The sequence below is a fragment of the Herpailurus yagouaroundi genome, unplaced genomic scaffold (genome assembly GCF_014898765.1).
Source record: "Herpailurus yagouaroundi ecotype Mexico unplaced genomic scaffold, PumYag 29, whole genome shotgun sequence".
NCBI classification, from domain to species: Eukaryota; Metazoa; Chordata; class Mammalia; order Carnivora; family Felidae; genus Herpailurus; species Herpailurus yagouaroundi.
In genome coordinates this window covers 46,567,769-46,589,982 of record NW_024412377.1, presented here as the reverse complement: position 1 = coordinate 46,589,982, position 22,214 = coordinate 46,567,769, and the positions used below count along the sequence as shown (strand labels likewise).

At 45.9% G+C, this 22,214-nt stretch overlaps 2 long non-coding RNA genes across 2 annotated transcripts in view; one reads left to right on the top strand and one right to left on the bottom strand.

Annotated features, from left to right (window-relative positions):
• LOC121009715 (uncharacterized) overlaps positions 1–9,432 on the bottom strand; it is a 20,107-nt gene extending 10,675 nt beyond the window's left edge. The window contains exon 1 of the long non-coding RNA XR_005780800.1: positions 8,836–9,432. This is a non-coding gene — a long non-coding RNA (uncharacterized LOC121009715). The remainder of the gene's footprint in view (positions 1–8,835) is intronic.
• Positions 1–22,214, top strand: part of LOC121009710 (uncharacterized) — a 66,415-nt gene that overhangs the window by 19,546 nt on the left and 24,655 nt on the right. The gene's annotated exons all lie outside the window — the stretch shown is intronic.

Here is a 22,214-nt window from a genome sequence, read left to right as displayed (position 1 = left end):
ACACACACACACACACACACACACACACACACACACACACACACATTTATTTTGTCCACCTCTTTTAACAATTCTCAGTGGGAAGGTTGGTCTTCAATAAGCTATTCCATTATTGTTGGAAATACAAAACCCTTGCTCATCTAACATTTATGTTATATTTTTAAGTGGACAAAAACCATACCTTACCCCTCTCCATAGTGCCAGGGCCCCCTTGCTTTAAGTTCTTAATAGCACCATTTGAACAAATGGATAACAGTTATATATTGCTTTTGCTTATGTAATTTTAACCTGTAGACAGAAAAGAAATTACCCTTCTATAGTCCTAGGTAGTGGACCCAGAGAAGACTTGCCCAAAGGTTCCTTGACTAAGGTCTACTAAGAAGTGAGTGGCCTACCTGGGTCTTGAATACAGAACCAGAACAGTGCTTTCCCCCACTCTACCACATTGTTCTGTAATGTGATGGTCAAGACCATCATGAGTTTGGGCGTCAAATTGACCAGAGTTTAAATCCTGGTTCTGCCACTTACCAACTGTCTGGCCTTGGCTAAGTTACATGAACTCTTGGAGCTTTAGATTCCTCATATGGTAAAGTGGAGATGATAATAGGAGCTACTCAAGAAAGTGCTACTGTGAAAATTAAAGTGAGCCAATGTGTATAAAGTACTTGGCAGGGTCACTGGGTCTGTAAATAGGAATTATTCTTTAGGGGGTGTCAGCATGATAAACAAGGTGCCTTAATTCTATGAGTTTCATGGGTAGTGCAGCAACCAATGATATCTCACCACTTTTCCCTCCCCAAGGGCTGGGGGCTTTACTCCCAGAGGAATCATGCAAAATACCCACCCCCAAGTCCTGCTGATAAGCTCAAACCCATGAAGGCTGGGGGGGGGGGGGTGGGTAGTCTTCTTAGGTGTCTTCAGGACCTTACTGCTGGCTTCCCCCATGCTGAAGGCCTCCCTGAAGCCTGGTAGTCTGGGGTGGATGGAGAATCAGCAGTTCAGAAATCAGGGCAGCAGGGCTGAAAGACTCCAAATCTTTGTCTTCCACTAGTCCCCCAACAAGTCCCTATGGCAGAGCAGTTAAGAGCACAGAATCCAAAGAGAAACAGATTGGGTTCACATCTTAGCTTCGTCATTTCCTAACTTTGGGATCTTATTCAAAACCCTTAATTTTTCTGACTCAGTTTCCTCGTCTGTATAATGGAGTTGATAATAGTACCTACTTACAGAACTATTTGAAAGATTAAATGTGGCACAATAAATAGCATCTCTTATTTTTTCTCCTTTTATTTTTCCTCCAGAATATACTAGTCAGAAGGAGATAGTATAGCTAGAACTGGAACCTGTGTCTTTAGACTCTCCCTTTCCCCACTTTGCCCACACCACCCCTAAAATTTTCCTGCTCTGGGGTTGAGGCAGTATTTCCCAACTTTTCCTATCACAGTACATAATAGCATTTGGACATCCTCTGGATTATAATAATGAGGCTGCTTCAGGCCTGCAGGGGACCATCTCATCAGATTTGGGGGCTCTGGCTCCAGAGCTTTGGAGCCAGTCTCCACCTGGCCACTTGAGAACTGAGGGCTCTATATTTCAGCATACTTGTAACCTGTCACTGTCCCCCAGCTGAGAATCTTTCAGTTAAGATGTTGACAGTCTCCAGTAAGAGCCAACATTGCACTGCCCAAAAGTGACACATTAACCCATTGTTGGTAAATCAGTCCTGGACCAGCTAATTCAGTCTCCGGGTAGGAGTCCAGAGGCCAGAGCCCAGAGCATGGAGATTGGGAAGAAAATCAGGCGTTGGCTCCAGTCCAGGCTCTGCCTCAACTCATGTGACCTTGGGCAAGACATGACCCTTTTCTGGGCTTTACTTTTCTGTCTGAAGCAGAAAGGAATTAGACTAGAGGAAAGATCTACATGGTCCCTTTTGGCTCTGACATTCTAAGAATCAGGGATTCTATGAATTCCGCATCACTCAGCAGTATTCTGTTCCTGGTGACCTAGTTCCTGTCCCTGATTCAGATTAGTGTAGCAAATAGTAGACTCTCTCCGACTGTGCAGGTGCTCCCAGCTTTCCCCACATGTTACAGGCTGGTCTCTGAAATTAACCCCTGCCTGGCCCTGACAGAGGGCAGAGCCACACCTGCCCGGTGCCCCTGTCAACGGAACTCCTCTGAGTCCCGTGCATGTTTAGCTTCCCCCTGCCCGCTAGCTCAGCCTCCGGGAGCATTCCTAGTGTCCCAAATCATCTCTTCTCCCCACAGCTCCCAGGGCTTGCACTATCATCTGGGCTCATGGAGAAGGCAGGGAAGACCAGCAGCGGAAGCACAACAGCCTCCCTGTAAGAGGAGGTAGGGATGCTACCTCCTCTTACAGGAAGAGTGTGGGGAGGCTAGAGGCAGATCCCCTGAGGAATCTGGGGTACAATACTCTGGAGGCTGGACTTGGACTGGTGTGCAGGGAAGGGACACCATGGGCCTTGAAGCAGAAGAAGGACATGGCCAAAACTTAAGGTCACAATGTGTTTGGGCTCCATGGAAGGCAGACTGGAGCAGAGAGAGAGAGAGCCTGGGGGCTGTTAGAGAATGCAGGCCAGAGATCATGACATGGCAGTAGGGAGAGCAAAGAGGAGGAATTAAGGGGGTGAGTTGGCAGACTGGGTGCCCGGTTGGTTGTTCCACCACAAATCTAACTGTATCACGGGCTGGGTGACTGGAGTTACACTGTCATGGGCCCGAGGGACTATCTGCTTTGTTAGTATGGGAAACAAGACCTCAAGGAAGAGTTGAGAAAAGGGTCTCAGGCTTAGAGACAAATATATTAAAATCTCTTCAATAGTTCTTTATGCTTCTTAAAATGTTTTCTCATTTGGTCCTCCCAACACTTGTCTGTTTTGTAGATGGGAAGCTTAAGATCGTGGCACAATTAGAACCTCCAACTCAGATCTCCTAATCGTTGGCCCCGCACTTGGCCAGAGAAGATGTCTTTCCTGAACTGATGGGCAGGCAGAGGTGGTGGGAAGTTTGCCTCCGCCCAGCTGCTTCCCATTGCCTCCCCTGGGCTCCGCAGCTCCAAGCCTGCCTCCAGCACCTTCACACCCCCACTTGGGCTTTCTTTAATGTCCTATGAAGAGGTGGGTGGGGCCAAGTGCAGGTTCTCGACATTCAGACACAAACAGGCGATCCCTTATTTACAAAGGAAACTTACATGAATCGCTAACTTGAACTCAAATAAAAAAGAACCTGCTGAGGCTGAAGCAGAGGTCTTGACTGCTCCCACCATCTGGCAACCTCCGTGACACTTTCAGAATCCCCAGGGTTCCATGGCCCAGAGTTTGTAAACCACAGGACTGGAGAACTCCTACTTGAACATCCTAGAGTGAGGAATTCTCCGCCTGGGTCCACAAATAGAATTCTGGGGTCTCTGAACTTAAAATGAAAAATTCCGTATTCATTTTCACTAACCTCTACCTCAAGTTAAACGCTTTGTTCCATTACAAATGTCGACAGTGACTAGAGTAATATTGACAGTTCCTGTGACCATGTCACTAAGAGAAATCAGATATTTTCCTATCACATTATAGTTGTCATAGATCTCACAAACTATCATTTATGCTCATCATTACTTTAAAATGACAATAGTTATTATATCTGCTGCCAGATCTCATTTGTAAGGTAATAAAGAAGTATACATTATTATGCCATACAATTTAAAAAAATACCTTGATAACCATATTTCAATATAATTCGTTTTCTTTACAGTCCTGAGTATTTTCTTTGATGCATTTAAAAACATCGTGAAAAAGGGGTCCTTCAGACTTCACAGATTGCCAGAGGAGTCCATGGCATCAGTAGGTTAAGAGCCCCTGTCCTGGGACTTCTCTTTCAGAATGGAGGGGGCTGGGGAGCTTGATGAAGGCTGCCAAAAGAGGGCATGTAGGACCTAGGATCTCCGGAGGCCTTGTGCTCCGATGTGCACACTCTGAGCCTGAGGAAAATGAGACAGGAAATTGGGGCAGGAGCAAAGGGACTCTGAGAAGTGGAGCAGAAGCCAACAGGCCAGGCTGGCAGGACTCGGTCTAGTGGGACAAAACTGAATTGCTCAGCCCCAGTCCCAGCCAGGCTTCTGGGGGAGCCAGGACTTGTGGGCCCTCGTCTCGTTTCTCATTTCTCTGCCCAGTCTCCGTTTTCTTCTCTGAGCTACTATAGTGGAAGCAACAGTGGCCTTGAGGGGAAGAGCTACCCTGCTTCTGGATCTGACTCTTCCTTGCCTTGCTGAGGGACTCTGGGCAGGTCACCTCCCTTCCCCAGGTATGAGTGCTGGCATAAGTCCTACCATGCCCACAGTAGACATTGCTGATAGGTATCAGCGTGCGATCATTCCATGCAGCTTCAGAAGCCTTTTCGACACTCTACTGATCAATTAGAATTAGCAAATGAAGTGAAGCATATTTGATATTATTGGAGAAGATGATCTACACATTTCTATCTGTACTAGTCTGTGCCTCTAAAGATTTAATCCCAGGAACCCAAGTAAGACCCTAGATAGACGTGCAGACACCTAAAGCATGACTATTTCTCACTCATAGGCCTGTGTGTGTGTGTGTGTGTGTGTGTGTGTGTGTGTGTGTAACAGACAAAGATGGGCTGTGGATTTTCTCTTATGCACTCTATAGCAAAAATGGGGTCAGAATAGGACACTTGGATGGTGAAATCTCAGTCAGACTTCCTGGAAGAGATGAGCAGAGGCACATGGAAGTCAAACTCTGAACAGTGTCGGGAATGGGCGTCACTCCAGGATCAGTACCGCCAGGCCCTACCTGTCCCCAAATGTCTCGTTTCACAAAATTAAGATCAGACATGTAGTGCAGCCGAGTGATGGTGACAAAGAGTGAACACCACCCACAGCTCCTAGTGTAATTTACATGGACTCATGCACACAGCCAGGTGGGCAAGATGTCGATATGCTGGAGACTTGTGGCTTCTCTCCCAAACAGCACAGAAAGCCACTTAGAAAGTTATTTCAGAGTGTTAACTATCCCAGGTTACAGCTAAAGCCTAGACAAATGTTATAGTTTACTTAAGGTCATAGCCAGTTCAAGTGTTAGGACTGGGGCCCAGGTCTCTCCAGGCCTGTGGGGCCGGGCTGGTATCATAAATGAGACAGTGGGTTGGGTAGATGGGGATTGCAGCAAGCCAGAGGTTGCATGTTCTATTGAAAGGCAGCAGCTGTGGGCGCCTGGGTGGCGCAGTCGGTTAAGCGTCCGACTTCAGCCAGGTCACAATCTCGCGGTCCGTGGGTTCGAGCCCCGCATCGGGCTCTGGGCTGATGGCTCAGAGCCTGGAGCCTGTTTCCGATTCTGTGTCTCCCTCTCTCTCTGCCCCTCCCCCGTTCATGCTCTGTCTCTCTCTGTCCCAAAAATAAATAAAAAACATTGAAAAAAAAATTAAAAAAAAAAAAGAAAGAAAGGCAGCAGCTGATAATCAGTTTAAGTTGATTGTTGGCATGGAAGGGTGTGGATCTGTAGTGCCACATTCTCCTGATTTCTTTTTTTTTCTTTTTTCTTTTTTTTAACATTTTTATTCATGTTTGAGAGACAGAGAGAGACAGGGCATGAGCGGGGAAGGGGCAGAAAGAGGGAGACACAGAATCTAAAACAGGCTATAGGCTCTGAGCTGTCAGCACAGAGCCCGATGTAGGACTTGAACTCACGGACTGTGAGATCCCCTGACCTGAGCTGAAGTCGGATGCTCAACCGACTGAGCCACCCAGGAGCCCCACATTCCCCTGATTTCTAAAGAGAAGTCAGAATCGAGATTTTGATATTAAATAGCCCCATTTTCACATGTGGTCATCTAAATTTTAAAAAGGCTAAAACAGGGGGCGCCTGGGTGGCTCAGTCGGTTAAGCATCCGACTTCAGGTCAGGTCATGATCTCCCGGTATGTGAGTTCAAGCCCCACGTCGGACTCTGTGCTGACAGCTTAGAGCCTGGAGCCTGCTTCAGACTCTGTCTCCCTTTCTCTTTGCCCCTCCCCTGCTCTCTCTCTCTCTCTCTCTCTCTCAAAAATAAACAAACATTAAAAAAAATTAAAGGGCTAAAACAAAATAAAACACTGTGTAGACCAAACAAATTGGATCTGGGGACGTTAGTATTTGGCCTGATTTGCACCTCTGGGTGGGACAGGCTCTAGATTTAGCTGTACACAGACCTGAATCACGGTTCTGCCACTTGTTAGCTGAGCAATCTTATGCAAGATGTGTAGCCTCCCTGAGTCTTGGTGCTTTCTTCTGTAAAATGGGAATACTAAAGTGGAACACTGTGAGGATTAAATGAGGTAATGAATTTTAAACACTTAGCACAATCATTCGACCAGAGTAGGTGCTCAGTAGATGTAGCTCCTCTACCAAAGTGCCTCTAAGCTTCATGGTGATGGATCAGATGGACCCCCAACCCCAAAGCACCCAGTCTATCCACCTCAGACTTATTTTCCTGCAAGGTCATGGTGCTCAGTGTCCATGCAACTAACATAGACACCCAAGGCTCTCAAACGTGCTCACACACAATCTGCATTTACCCTCGGGAGGATTTTGAGATGCCAAGATTGGTTACCAAGGAAAGATGTTTAGGAGGCTTCCCTGGGGTGCAGCTACAACCTTCTAGTGTTGTTGAGAAGAGAGGCCTGCCCAGTGCAGGGGACTGGCTAATGAAACCTGATGGGGGCCTTCATAGCCTTAGAATTTTTCACCTTGAATTTTGTTAGCTCATGGGTACAAATAGGCACACACATACACACTGTCACACACCATCTGTCCCGAGCCTGGGCCAGAGTGGCTGCTTTTCCTGCTCCTGGGAAGCTTCTATTCTCTCATTCTCCTGCAGGCTCACTGGGAGGGGAGGTGCTGTCACAACCCTTGAACCAGCATTCCCTGAGCCGGATTTGCTCAGCAGGGAGCCTCAGGAGACGGACAGGGCAAAAGAAGTTCAAATGACCGAACTGGAGGGGCTTGATCCCTTGACTGGGCCCCCGAAGCAAGGAACAACAACACCCCCCACCCCCACCCCTGCACTCAGGGGCATGGACTGGTTCCAAAGACCCGCTCCTCCGGCGTCTCCAGGAGTTTCCTGCTGTCCCGGATGATGGCAGGGCTGGGAGGGGTTCCATTTTACGGATGGGGAGACAGACCCAAATGTCTTGCACTGAATCCGTTTATTCAGTCCTCTCTAAGGATCGGGAGCCCTCCCGACCTGGGACTCTAAGGGAACAAGTGTGTGGGTTCTGAGTCCCTGTTGTAAGCTGCACCCCAACTTAACACCACCACCACTACCACTTAGCCAGCCAACTCTTTTGATTTTTCTCCACTCCCACCTCATTCTAGAATTTAGAAGACACTGAGGTAGAGAAAAGTGACTTACACCCAAGGTCACCAGTAGGTGTTAAAGTCTGAATGGGAACACAAGATCGTCTGACTCCGAAGCGCGTGCTCCAGCCACCTATTAGACTGCCTCATACATGAGGGCCACATTCCCGGCCTGGGTTTCAGTTCCAGGAGTCATTAGAAAATACCATGACTCAGTGAGCTGTTTCCACCTGCTTTTTGTTTATATGAGTCTGTATTTCAAAAAGTCCCAATAAATGGTATTGTAAAAAAAAGTAAAAGAACTTAACAAGCAACCTTAATCCATCACACTCAGAATAATTCTCTATCACGCAGGTCACATTTTATAAAACATCCATTACTCTATTTCGTCAATTCTAAAATGCATGTCTGTGGGGGTTTTTTCGGTTTTTGAATTTGGGATGCATTTAAAACTCTGTGGACTCTAAGCTTCCAGGATATACACTATTTTATTTGGCCCTAGGAATCGTCCTGATAGTCAAGCATTGTCAAGATTACAATCCCCATTTTACAGCTGGGAAAATGGAGGTTCAAAGGGGTTAGGCAACTTGCCTGAGGTTACAGAGCTAGTCAATGCAGATTAGCCCTGTGCCCTGATTCCCAGCACAAGCTGTGTCCACCCTATGCTCCTGGACTCCAGGCTCTGTGCTCACACCTGCCTGTTTCCATCACCCCCCTGGCCAACCCCTAGCAGAGGCCTGAGGGACACCTCAGCTCTCCCAGGGTTGTCCAGCCTGTCAGAGGGGGAATGAACCCAGTGTGGAGTCTCCTAGGAGTGGTCCAACCCCAAATAGGAAGTTTGCAGGCCCATTTTCAACAATGGATCTCATGTATTGTAGAGGCCAGAGCCGGGCTTGGGGTGTGATGGCAGTGTTTCTGCCTGGTGCCCTCATAAACCATGCAAGCCAGATCCCACCTAAGGCTCCCCATTCTCTGAAAATTGCCCTATTTCTCATATTTCAAAAGGCCAAATGGAAAGCAAACATTGACTCTAGATAAGCTCGCACAGGCAGACCAAAACACCACATTTCTTTGCTTTTGGTTTAACTTATATCAGCTCAATGGTATCACCGCGGTTTGTTCCTGCTGACCAGAAAACACTGATTGGCTATTACACAGTCCCAATTAACAAAGAAGGGGAAAAAACAATTAATGACATTATGTAACAGGTACAGCCTGGCAGACAAAAATCTTGCAAAACAATGGGTGTAAGGGGGGGTGGGAATAAGAAAAGGAGAAAGCTGACATGGAGATCTGAGCTCCACATTTTCCCAGATGGGGAACATGAGGCTCAGAAAGCTGGAGTGACTTGCTCAAGGTCACACAGCAGGGCTGGAACCAGCACCCGAGGTTTCCGCCCCTCAGGCGGGATCATTTTCCTACCAGGCCCTGCTCTGTTGAGGTTCGAGAAACCCAGACCGTCAGGACTCACCAGGGTTTGTCGAAGGGGGTCAGGACAGGGAAATGGCTTCTCCCTCACACCTCTGGGCTCCTTCCTGCCGAGCAGTTGCCAAAGGCCACGCTGTCTTTCCTCCCTGGGCGTCTGCCAGGGCAGCTAGGCATGGGAGCCTTCTGGAAAGCCAGCTCTGGGCCAGGCGAAGGAGGCGTCTCTGAAGAAAGCACTCTCCCGGACATGAAACGACCAGGCCCTGGGGTCACAGAGTGGCCGTGGAGGGCTTAAGTACACCTAAATGGCACAGCTGCCTCTGGCCCCCAGCAGGGAGCTCTCCAGGTGGCATGGCTGGTTTCCCTGCCAGCTGCTGGGTGCCTTTAAGAGAATAATTGCCGTTCATTGGCTGAGCGAGGCTCCCCCTACCTCTTTACCTGAGCAGGTGAGAGAAGCCAGTCTAGGGGAGGGCTGGGGACTCAGGTGAGAAAACAAACCGTGGTGACCAGCTGGCTCTCCCTTCTTCCACAGCGCTTCCTTCCCGGGCTTCCTTCCTTATCCCCGCCCCAACCCCAGGACCGGCTGGAGGTAAAGACCGGATAAACGTTCTGCAAAGTGCCTAGGGCCATTCAGTCCACAAAGCTTCACTATCTCACGGTAGCCCTAGACCAGAGTTATTTGTAGGTCTTCTCTTTTGATGGAGAAACTGTCCTTGGAGGGATGAAATGGCTTGTCCAGCTCACACGGCTCTTGGAAGGAATGTTGACAGGGGAGGATGGTATGAGGACCCAAACCTGGGTCTGTTGCTTTTGACTTTCCATACAGTGCCTCTGGACCACACACCCTCTTCTCTGTGAGGCCTTTGGCAAGCCACTCACTGTCTCAGTTTCCACATCTGTAAGATGGTACAGTCATGCTTGTATGTAGTCTACACTCAATATATTGAGTGTATATTAGAGCTAAAAAGGACTTGGGAGATTATCTAGCTCATCCATTCATATACCAGGCATTCATTCCTATTATGTGCCAGGCCTGTTTTAGATCCTAGGGATACACCAGTGAACAAGAAAGTCAAGTGCCTTATTGGGTTTGCATTCTAGAAGAGGAAAGATAGACATAAACCAGTAAACAGATTAGATAGGTAAAAGTACCATGAAGAAATAAAATAGGCTGATATGATAAAGTAATGGAGGGGTATTTTAGATTATCTAGTCAGCAAGGCCCTCTCTGAGGAGGTGATATTGAAGCTGAGACTTGAATAACAACAAGGAACCAGTCATTAGAAGGCTGGAGCAAGAGTATTCTAGGCATTGGGAGCTGCAAGTGCAAAGGCCCTGAGGCAGGTGTATTAGGAGAAGAGAAAGACGCTGCCATGGCTAGAGTATAGCCCAATCCTTGCACTCCCTTTTTAATAGATAAGGAAATGACTCAGAGCAATGGCTTGCCCAAGATTCCCTCTTGCAAATTTCTCCTTCCTTTCTTTATTCTCATTCATTTTGGATGGAAACTGAAGTCTGGGGTTCATCAGCACGCTTAAGTTACCAATAAAACAATCATTCTGTGAGCCTACACTGCTTTAACCTCATGCTTCCCCAACTCTGTAGACATGTGTCAGTTCCCAAAGGGCAAGGGCTACGATTTTAAGAGTTTCCCACAGTGAGGAACCAAATCCTCAGCAACAGAATATAGTACTAAAAATCCCAGCAGCAATGCAAACTGCCATACAGTGACATGGGGTCAGCACAGACCCTTCCCGGTGAATTTCTTTCCACTTCCACTTTCAGAATTTTTTACTCTGATTTTGAAAAAAGGGCTGCCTGTTTTCAGTCATCGTATTGTGGTGGTAACACTGGGATTGTTATTCTGAAACTGTTGGATAGGTAGTGTGGGGTAGCCAGTGAGTTTCATGCTGGTGGTGTTGAGAACCAGGACTTTTGGTGTGAGAGAAAGGAGATACAAATGAAAGACGACAGGGGTTAAGTAAAAACTTTATAATCCTGGATTTAAATTGGAAGTTCCAGTATGAATTTTTCATGTAACTGATTTGGAAGCACACACCATATTCCCTAGCTCTGCCTATCGTTTTCAGGTCTAGAAACAACAACCAACACTTGAGTGAGCATCTTTAGTGCCCAGACTGTGGTCTCTAAATACTATTTCCCCTTAAAGGAACCCAGGTTCCTCAAATAAATAAATAAATAAATAAATAAATAAATAAATAGTTGATTCCAGCTTTGGGGCAGAAAATGTACATGTTCATAGACTTTTAACGCAAATCAAGGAAACCAGAGTCGTGGCAAAGGGACTCTGGAGTCCCACTTGCCAAAGTCCAGACAATTTCAGTCTAATTAACTGCAATGAATTGAAAATATCAAACACATTTAAATCCATGAGTTCATAATGATATTTTAAAAATAAACAAAAAACCTCAGCGATCATCTTTGGAGGATATTAGGAAATCAATTCATTATTTTGAAAATCAAGAGAGACAATTAAGCATTTATTCTGTCTTTCCTGTACGAACTGTGCTTCAGGCAACCAAGTAGTAGATGAGAAGAAGGTGCTTTTTATGTAAGCATTCCAATAAAGAAAAGGAAACAGGAATGAAGAAGGATTAACTTGGAATATCACCATTTTGCAACTCCTTATGAATTAGTTGATCTAATTAAACACCATATCCTATGAGGAAAGCATGGCCCAAGAATCAAGCAGGAATCTGAACAAGCCTTTAGAGTAGGTGTTGGCAAACTTCGTCTCCAATGGGCCAGGTAATTTAAATTTTACAGGCTATACAGTGTCTAGAGTCTGTTGCAAGTACTTAAGCCTGCTGTTGGAACACAAAAGGCAGCCACCGACAATAGCTAAACAAACGGGCAGAGTTGTGTTCCAACAAAATCCTGTTTACAAAAAAAGGTAGATGCTAGGTTTGGCCCACGGACCATGGGTTTCCCAACAGATCCTGACCACACTACAGTGTACAGGAAATACAGGGACTGAGGAACACGTGAAATGACACCATGGGGACATAATGAACAAAAGCCAGACTGGGGGAAAGTCTAACAGGAAAATCAACCTGATTTCTTTAACAAATGAATGGTAGACAGAGAGGGGAGCACCTCTAGATTAAAAGAAACTTAAGAAATGTTAGCCAATCACATTGTATGGATCTTGTTTGAATCTTAATTCAAGCAAGCATAAAAAGAAAAAAATATAGAGAGTAATTTGATAAATGTGAACATGGACTCAAATATTTGGTAATATGAAGGAATTATTGACATTTGGAGATGTTTGATGATACATTGTGGTTATGTTTAAAAGAGGAAATCCTTATCTTTTAGAGATATTTGCTGAAATATTTAAAGATAAAATGGAATAATATCTCAGGTTTGGTTAAAAATAATGGGTGGTGATGGGGCACCTGGGTGGCTCAGTCAGTTAAGCGTCCGACTTCAGCTTAGGACATGATCTCATGGTTTGTGGGTTCGAGCCCCATGTCGGGCTCTGTGCTGACAGCTCGGAGCCTGGAGCCTGCTTCGGATTCTGTGTCTCCCCCTCTCTCTTCCCCTGTCGTGCTCATGATCTACCTGTTTCTCAAAAACAAATAAACGTTTTAAAAAAATTTTTTTTTAAATAATGGGTGGTGAAATATAAAGAAACAAAATTGGTAAGGATTTGGATGGTGGGTGACAGGTACATAAATTTATTACCCGATTCTATTATTTTATAAATACAGTAAAACTTTGGATTGTGACTAACTTGTTCTGAGAGCGGTCCGCCAGACGAGCAAACATTTTTAATAAATTTTAACTTGATAAACGAGTGATGTCTTGCAATACGAGTAGCACATTAGCCAAATGTCACATGATCTCAACTGACCCGATGTTTCTTGAAATTTGCTCTGATATACAAGTGCTTTGGGTTATAAGTATGTTTCCGGAATGAGTTTTTACTGGTACTTGAAACTTTCCACTATGAAAAGTTAAAATATATTTATACTATTTCACACTTAACCAGTTGACAAATTTTTAAAAATCTGACAAACTGTAAGTTTGGAAAGGATACAGGGGAAAAGGTAAACTCTCACAGCTGGTGGGAATATAAATTCCTATAATTTTTGAGAGGGTTTTGTATACATCCCATGATCTAAAAATTCCCCATCTGGAGATATATATATATATATATATATATATATATATATATATATTCATTCCAAGGAAACTTCAGCCCATTAAGAGATATATGGAAGCATTTTTTTAATAGGAAAAATAGGAAACAACCCAAATGGATAAATTATGGTATCTCTGGACCATAAGAGGTAGGGGGAGGCTATGAAATATAGAGATTTGGAAATAGCAACTACATGTGGAGATAGGAGCCAGGGTCCCATCAGGATAGATTAAGCTCAACCTATGTTGACCTGTTACCCACTCTGGGCCAGGCCCTTTTCTGAGTGCTGAGGATATAGACGCGATATCCCTCAAAGGGTTTAAAGTCTAGATATCAGAGCTAGAGAGGGCCTGACCCTGACGTATCATTGAGTCCAACCTACCTATATTACAGATGTGGAAAATGAGGCCCGGAGAAATTAAATGACTTGCCAAGGCACAATGTTGGTTTGTGGAGGAAGCGGGAATTGAACCAGGTCTCTGATGCTCAGCAGAAAACAGATCTTGGAGCCATACATTCTTAAGTTGAATCCCAGCTCTGCAACTTACTAGCTGTAACCTTGGCAAAGTTATTCTCTTTCCTTAGAAGTATAATAATAAATACTTCCTAGGTCAATAGGAGGATTAAATGAAATGATATACATAAAGTACTTGACCCAGTGACTGTAAAGGAATAAAACGTCAATGGATATGTTATTTGCTTTTACTATTGTTGATACGAGGAAAAGCCTTAGCAAAAAGGACAAAATGCTACATTCTATGTTGCTCTCAAATGATTAAATCCACACTTGTTACAGCCAGGATGGCCGAGGCTCTGTACCAAGTTGCAGACTTGTCCCAGGTCAGTTAGCTGCTCTGTGTTCCGGGCCCTCCCCACAGAAGGCACACGTAAAGGACTCTGCACCACCCTCTCACTCTGCTGTCTCTGCTCTCGGAGGTTCTGGCTGAGACATGACAGCTCTGTGATTTCTGTCAATCCTGCTCCACTAACTGGAGCCCCAGCTCCCTGTGAGATGAGGGTAACAGTAGAACCTACCTCATGGGGTTGTTGTGAGGGTTAAATGAACAAATCCCTACTGCAGAGTAAGCCCTCAAGATATAGGAGCTATGATGTTGACCAGGCAAGCCATCTAGCCCAGGGTGTCAGGAGACACAAAAAAGAATCAGCTGCGTTTTTCGCCGACAGGGTGCTTCAGTCCAGTGGGGGATAGTCAGAGGCCACGCCTTCCTTTCTACTTTTCCCCATGCTGTCACATTTCAGGCCCGGATTGGGGCCCAGGGGGCCAAGTGATTCTGACGGTTTGATCCTGCAGGGAAGCTGGCTCTAAAAATGACCAGGCCAGACCTGCTAGGTCTGAACCCACACACACTCTCACCTCTTTTAGTGAGAACCCCATTCCCAGCGCTGCAGAATCCCTGACTACCTCAGGCTGCTGGAGCCAAAGCATCACATGCTCTGAATAATAAGGCCATCCAGAAAGTTCCCTGCGGCGAGCTGGGCACCACACTCTGGTCTGCACCCTTGGGGCCAGGCAGCCAAAAATATCATAAAAGGCCTGCCCTCAAAGCCGAGCTCCTGTCCCCGGTATGCTGGAGCCATGGGGCACGGGGAGTTTCAATATCCAGTTCCTTCCTTTTCCTGATGCCTTCTCCTCTCAATGAAACCATGCGTATTTTTCACCCAAGACCCTATTTTTACAGAGCCTAACAAAACATGTTCCCACTTGGCCCCGTGACCATCGGTCCCAATTTCCCCAATCCTAGAGAATGAAAACCATTAGGGATCAGAGAAAGGATTGCGAGATGAATGAAACCAGTTAAATGTATTTGGTTCTCCTGTAGAAGCAGGAGCAAAGTTGTTCTTTCAAGCTGGTTATCAAAGCTGTCGACCTGTAGCTGCTCACAGGCTGCAGGCTGGAGACACAGCCGGTCAGATGGTGTATTTGCTATGCACAGCGATCTCTTCGTGGGCAGGGGCTATGTCTGCTTCCCCACTCTGCCCAGCACTCAGCCCCCAACACAGTGCCTAGCACTGAATGGTCAATCAAAAAACCAAGCGAATGAAGTTGCTTGGTCAGTTAGCCGACGGGTTTAGATGTCTCTGTTGCACACTTTCATAACAGCCTGAACTGTTCCTTCTCAGTGCTTATCATGCTTGTAATTAAATAATTACATGTGCAATTATTTGTTTAATGTGTGCCTCCCTGACAAGACTGTCAGCAACCTGGAGGCAGGGACTGCCCCCAGTGTTGTTCACTATTGTATCCCCAGTGCTTGGAATGGGATTTGGCATATACCTGGCACTCAATGAGTATTTGTTGAATGAATAAATGAACACAGATGGCAAAGATGGCCACAGCCAGTGGGTCAACCCATCTGTCAATCTTGAGGGCCAACACTGCCGAAGGTGCTGAGTCCACTACCAGGCCAAAGGAAGCTGCCCTTAGGCCCTTTATTTCAAGATGCTGACAGTGTTATGAGAAAGTGTAGGGAGGGGCGCCTGGTGGCTCAGTCCGTTGAGCGTCTGACTTCGGCTCAGGTCCTGATCTCACAGTTTGTGGGTTCGAGCCCCGCATCGGGCTCTGTGCTAAAGGCTCAGAGACCGAAGCCTGCTTCAGATTCTGTGTCTCTCTCTCTCTCTCTCTGCCCCTTTCCAGCTTGCGCTCTCTCTCTCTCTCTCTCTCTCTCTCTCTCAAAAATAAATAAACATTTTTTAAAAATTAAAAAAAAAAAGAAAGCATAGGGAGAGGGGTTTGCTAATACCCAGGCTCAGCTGTTCTTAGAGCCTGCCCCCTAGAAAGTCTACCCATTTACAAGAGAGACAAAATGGAGTGGGAAGCAGCCTTTGTCTGCTGTTTAACTGGAGACTTCTCTTTGCCTCAGGTTGGCGATTTGGGACAGTTGGCCTAGAGTAGATGGACGATTTCAGCCCGGAGTTCATGGAATCTACTTCGCAGAGTTGTTATAGGACAAAAGGAGTAAATAGATGTGGAAATCTTAACCACAGGACCTAACAGTGCACCAGTGCTCAGGAATGCTATGTGGGGCTACTGTTGTTGCTCTCAATCCTCTGCCTCCCACGGCTGCCCTGTGATGAAGGGCACCTTGGATGGAGAACTTCACGGTGGAAGTATGGTGATAGGTGCTGGGCTTCACCAGAGCATCTCCTGGGACCAACCTGACCACACAGCAGGCAAGAGGGAGTGAATCATCTAAGTGATAGAAAGACAACTCAAACTGACTTAGGCAAAAGTTGACCAACACATCCCTTAAGTCCAGATAGCAGTCTTGCTTCGAGTACAGCTGGATCCAGGAGCTCCAATACTATCAGGATGTCTCCTCCCTGACTCCATCACTCCATACTGCTGTCTTCTGTATGGGCTCCAGTCTCAGAGAGGCTCAACACCCCACGTGGCTTACATCCCATCTCAAGTACCAGAAAAGAGAAAGTATCCCCTCTCCAAAGTTGAGATCAAACCCCCAGAATTGAGTCTCACTGGCTGTAATTGAGTCATATGACTACTCTGAAGCCACGACTATGGCCAGTGGTTGCAAGGCTCTGATGGCAGAGCTGAGTCACATGCCCACCTCTAGGCAGTAGGCTGGAGTCAGTTCGGTGGATGGGGAGGGGAGGGTCCCCAAGCAACATAGAGTTGTTGTTGCCAGAGCAGGGAGAATGTTGCTGGGGCAGCAAAATAAATATGCACTGCAGATTGCAAACCCTCTCTTTAGGTCAGATGACAAGAGCAATGGTACAGTGAGACCAAACAAACGTCAATTCTGTCAGACAAATAAAGTGATAGGATCTGGAAGGATTCCCAGAGGGCAATGGGGCATTACTCAGACATGTGCCCCAAACCCTGTTTTATAGAGATATCAGGGTGCCTCACTTGCTTCAGGCACTAAAATAGGGGAGGCCCCCAAAGTTAGTAACCTAGGTAAATAATACTTGAACACAAAATTTTAAAAACCAAAATGAATGCAAAAAATCCATGATGAACAAAATTAGGAACTTAGCACCAAGCTTGGTATATAGTTCTCAATAAAAGTTTGCATTATCATTTTTCATTCGGGAGATTCCTAAGAGTAAGTTTACTGAGGAATCATGCACTATGGCAATAGTACAGTCTCCATTCATTCAACACCTGTTTATTGCCTGTTTATTATGAACGTGGCACCACGAGAGAGATACAGTTCATCTGGATCCTACCCTGGGGAGCTCATAGTCTGTAATCTGAATGGCAAGACCCACTGGCAAACATCACCTCCAAATATTGTGATTCGTGTTTTAATGAAGGCCCAGAAACCTGCTATAGGAGCCCAGGGGAAGGAGCTTTTTAAAAACCTTTATGTATTTATAAAAAGGTATATACCTGTATGTGTGTGTGTGTGTGTGTGTGTGTGTGTGTGTGTGTATTTATATACATAATATATATTTATAAAATAAATAAGTCCTGGGGCTATACCATACAGCACGGTGACTATAGTTATAATATTGTATATTAGGAAGTTGCTAAGAGAGTATATGTTAAAAGTTCTCATCACAAGAAAAAAAATTGTAACTATGCATGGTGATGGATGGTAATTAGACTTATTGTGGTGATCATTCTGCAATATATACATGGACCGAATCGTGGGTTGTACACCTGAAATAATATACTGTTACATGTCAATTATATTTCAGTATTAAAAAACCCTTTTTAAGGAAATGTTGAAACATACAGAAAAGTAGAAAGAATTGTAAACTGAATACATATTGATCATGTAGAGTCAACAATTGTAAACATTTCACCATATTTACCTCATCTCACTATATGTTAAATTTGTGGCTAAACCATTTTAAAGTGAATTACAGATATTCTAACACTTGAGCCCTAAACACTTAGCATGCATTTCCAAAAGCTATAAGAATTCTCCTTCCATAACCACAGTAGACTTAACTCACAAAATTAACAATAATTTCCTTACATCATCTAATATCCAATTCATAGTCAAATTCCCCCCATTGTGTAAAAACATGGTCTTTATAGCTTTAAAAGAAAAGTGAACCAAGATACAATCAAGAATCACATGGGGGGCCTAGGTGGATCAGTCAGTTAAGCATCAGACTTTGGCTCAGGTCATGATCTCAGTTTGTGGGTTTGAGCCCCTTGTCAGGCTCTGTGCTGACAACTCAGAGCCTGGAGCCTGCTTTGGATTCTGTGTCTCCCTCTCTGCCCCTCTCCCGCTTGCACTCACGCTCTCTCTCAAAAATAAATAAACGTTAAAATAAAAACTTTAAAAAGAATCACATCTCACAGTTGTTGGACTCTTAGATCTCTTTAAATCTAGAACCTCCTCTCCCATTGCTTTTGCTTTGTTTTCACGACATTGACTTTTAAGAGATCATGCCAGTTGTCTTATAAATTGTCCCACATTCTGGATTTGTCTGGTTGCTTTTCTGGGTGTTATTTAATGTGTTCCTCTACCCCTGAAATTCCAGTAAACTGCAGCCAGCTCTAAAGACCTGATTATATTTACGCTCAACATTTTCGGCAAGAGCCAAAATAGTAGAACTGTGAAGTCTACTGCATCCTATTGGGAGGCATGAAATGCTGGTTGTCCCACCACTGGGGATACTGTGTGGTCCCTGGGTTAAGGTGGTGACAGGCAGGTAGAGGAGGAAGCAACTGGGAAGGATGGTTAAGTCTTCACAGTGACGTTTAAAAAAAATTTTTTTTAAATGTTTATTTATTTTTGAGAAAGAGAGAGACAGAGTGTGAGCCGAGGAGGGGCAGTGAGAGAGAAGGAGACACAGAATCGGAAGCAGGCACCAGGCTCTAGCTGTCAGCACAGAGCCGACGCAGGGCTAGAACCCACGAACCGTGAGGTCATGCCTTGAGCTGAAGTCTGGTGCTTAACTGACTAAGCCACCCAGGCGCCCCCACAGTGACATTTGAACAGGGCTTTAAAGGGTGTGTAGGAGCCTACTGGGTGGAGAAAAGGGAAGAGGAAGGGTTTTCCAGGTATATATGCAGGCACAGTGTTGGGAAAGAGAATGATTGGCTTTAGGAAGTAGGAGGTGGTAGCCAAATGTGGTTGAGAGCTGTCATAACAACACCAAGCACTTAGGGTGAGTTTACCATGTTCCAGGAACTATGCTAAGTGACTCATTTAATTCTTCACACAGTCCTATGGAATGGGTGCTACCACCCCCATTTTAAGGGTGTGGAGTCACAGTTGAGTGATATGTGGTAACTTGCCTAAGGTCACATAGCTAGAAACAGGCAGACTCGGGATTTGAATCTGGGTGCCTGACTCCTGGGCCTCTGCATTTAAAAATCACCAAGCTCTGTGCTGAGGTGACAGGGCAAAGCAGCTGGGGAGGCAGGTTGCGGGCAGGTGGAGACAGGCCTTCCAGTCACTCTGAGTTTGGGTGTTCTTCCCGCCGCAGTGGGGAGCCAGTGAAGGTTTCCGGGTTTGGGCATGGCTGTGTCTGGGAACGCACACCGTGGAACTCAGTCCTGTGAAGGATGAGTGGACAGCCGCTGGGGTGAGCTGTTAGGGGGAAGGGTGGGCGTCCCTTCAGGCGAGTGGGACCCTGGTGAACAGAGATCGAGGGAGGAATTCAAGTGTCTCCCGGACCTGTGCGCGGATCCTCAACTCTCCCGGGCAGGCGTCGGAGGGTTGGGGGAAGGGGTTAGAGGTGGGAAGAGGGGGTGGGGTGGGCTAGGTTCTGCGGGACACCTGCAGCCTTCCCGTGCGCACGCAGCCACCGGGGCGGGCTGGAGCCGGCTGGGCGCGGCACTCCGGGACCCCAGCGCCCTGCGAGCCGCCCCGGTTTCCACCGCATCGTCTCCCCGTCCCAGCAACTAGTCGGCCACATCGCGGTGAGTCGGGTGGAGGGACCAGCTTCAACCTCCGAAAGCCAGCGGGCGGGGGGAGCGAAGGGCCCAGGATCAGTCAGATCTCAGCAGAGGAAGGACTAGAAGTTGCGTGGTGCTTCTTAATTCTAAATCCGCTTCTTTTTCAGGATGGAGTCTATTTCAGAATCAAAGAGGGATCAAGACAAAACCGCTTTGGACTAGCCACTGGGAATGCCAAACACTCTGGGGACTACCTCCTTTTTAAAATTTATTATCTCCCCATTTGGGGAAGCCTCTCTGAGGGACGGGGCGGCCACAGAAGCGGGGGTTCCGGGCAGACCCCTGGCTGGCTCCTGTGGCACAGCCCCTCAGCCAGTGCGTCTGTCATCCCCTCCTGGCCTGCGTGTCCCGAGGGGCACGACCAGTCGAGGAGGTGGGGGTGCCCACCGTGTTGGGGACTCCCAGCTGTCTGGGCTCTGGCTGTTCTCCCTTCAGCCTAGACAGGGAAGGTGCGGGGATGGAGTGGAACTGCTCTGGGGCCAGGCTGCCTGGTTCAAATCTCTGTCCTCACTCATCAGCCATGCAACCTTGAGCTGAGCACTTCCCCTCTCTGTGCTTCTATTTTTTCAAATTTTTTTTGAAAATATTTTTAATGTTTATTTTGGAAAGACAGAGAGAGAGCACAAGCAGTCATGGGGCAGAGAGAGAGGGGGACACAGAATCTGAAGCAGGCTCCAGGCTCTGAGCTGTCAGCACAGAGCCCCACTGCGGGGCTTGAAGTCACGAACTGGAAGATCAGGACCTGAGCCGAAGTCGGATGCTTGACTGACAGAGCCACCCAGGCGTCCCCTATTTTTTCATTTTTAAATTGGTGAAAATAACAGTGCTTCCTAGGGTTTGGTATGAGGATTAAGTAACATAAGTATTCAAGAGCCTAGCAAGGTGCTTGCCACATGATAAAGGCTGGTTATCATTTTTATTTTTTAAATGTTTATTTATTTAGTGTGGGGGGGGGGACAGAGTGAGGGAGAGAGAAAATCCCAAGCAAGCTCCATGCAGAACCCCAAACAAGGCTCCATCTGATCTGACTAACCCATGAGATCATGACCTGAGCTGAAATCAATTGTCCCACGCTTAACAGACTGAGCCACCCAAGGTTCCCCAAACTGGTTATTATTATTAATCTGGGAGTCCGGAGGCTTGGATACCTGGCACTCATTTACCTATGAATAGGACAAACATTCCAGATCCTGAATAAAACCTGCCTCCTCCACAAAGTCCACCCAGATTAACTGCACTGTTTAAAGCCTTCCTTGATTCACAGAATCTAAAGCACAGCTGACATGATCTAAACTAACTATAACTGGGGTGGGGAAGAGCAGCCTGGTTACCCCCTTCCCCACAGCACTAACCTAGACTCAGAAGGCTTGGGGGTTGTAGTGCAGCCCTCCACTAGCTACTTACTCGGATAACTCACTTCACCTTTGTGATTCAGTATCCTCTTTCAATTGGGGGTAATAATTCCTCTTTTATCTGTCTTGCAAGACAAAAAATTCAGATTCCTGACTACTTTGAGAATGGAAGGAAACAAGCATATAAAATGTTTTTTTCAAAGCATATCTAATAACCCAGAAAAGTGATGCCAACATGCAATGTTTACTTCTCCGTTGTAAATTTCTTATTTAAATTTTTTACAGAAAGATGCATTATTATATTCTCACGGTAAAACATTCATGGGATAATGTTCATCAAAAAAGGGCAATCAACTGTATATGAAATGTGACCCCTACTTCATTTTTTAAAAGTATAAATACACTGAAAAAAATAATAAAGGTGGGGCGCCTGGGTGGCTCAGTCTGTTAAGCATCCGACTTCAGCTCAGGTCGTGGTCTCGGGAGTTCGAGTCCCTCATCTGGCTCTGTGCTGACAGCTCGGAGCCTGGAGCCTGCTTCAGATTCTGTGGCTCCCTCTCTCTGCCCCTCCCCTGCTCATGCTCTCTCTCTCTTTCAAAGAATAAATACACATTAAAAAAATTTTTAAAAATAAAAATAAAGGTAAGGAAATCCACCAACATATTAACAGAGTTACCTCTGGGTGGCAGGATTACTGATGATTACCTCTATTTTTCTAAATTTTCCTTTTTCTAATAAGTATACGATTTTTGTAAACAGAAGAAAACTACAGTTTTTTTTTTAATGTGTTTGAAAACAATTAAGGCCAAGCAAAAGCAAGTTAGAGGTCACCTATGTGTGAGTAATCAGAAACATTTTAAGATTAATATTCTGCCTTTAGGAAGCACCCTGTCTCCCGACCATGGGTCAGTCCATGTTTTATCTTCTTTGAAAGCCCTATGCAGAGCTCCCCACTCTTTTGGCTTCCAGAACTTCACCAGCCTCCTTGGCCCAGAGTTCCT